We start from the raw sequence: 585 nt of genomic DNA, 5'->3' as shown, positions 1-585 counted from the left end.
ACAAATAGCTCCAGGACTGCAGGTTGCAAACCTCTGGTCTAAGTTGTTGCATCAAGTAAGAAAAAAAGTGTTCCTCATCTTAGTAAAAAAGACCTCTCTCTTCAGAGCTCATGCCTGCAGTTATTGTGTGCTTAAGAATCATGTATTGTCACAAAAACGGCTAACTGGAAAAATGTTTTGCAAAAACCAAAGGGATTTTGGGAAATGACTTTATGCCCAGAGGTAAATTTATCACTAACGCCCTCAGAGAGATGTGATCTACTAATGCTCCACAAGATAAAACGCTGTTTTTGGAAAATGGAAAAGTCACACACAGTTTTTACTAGTAGAAACTCTTTTTCTTGCATCTACTGTTTATATTGCATTTTTCCCTAAACATTTCTTTGACTTTTAGAGTTTGAAGTCAACAGATGTGGCTGCTTGAATTTAAAAAAACAAAACAAACAAAAATGGCTGCAATTGTGTCAATATGATCTAGGGGGGGGGGGCGCTGGGTGCTCGGGCACCTGCCCCTTTGCCCCTTGATGCCCAAAGTGCCCTTTTGTCAATGTGCCTTTTTTTTTGTAAATATGTCTGGGAGAAAGC

This window comes from Oryzias melastigma, linkage group LG24 (genome assembly GCF_002922805.2).
Source record: "Oryzias melastigma strain HK-1 linkage group LG24, ASM292280v2, whole genome shotgun sequence".
Taxonomy (NCBI): Eukaryota; Metazoa; Chordata; class Actinopteri; order Beloniformes; family Adrianichthyidae; genus Oryzias; species Oryzias melastigma.
The sequence above is the reverse complement of the archived record's forward strand: the minus strand, read 5'-3'. Positions refer to the sequence as shown.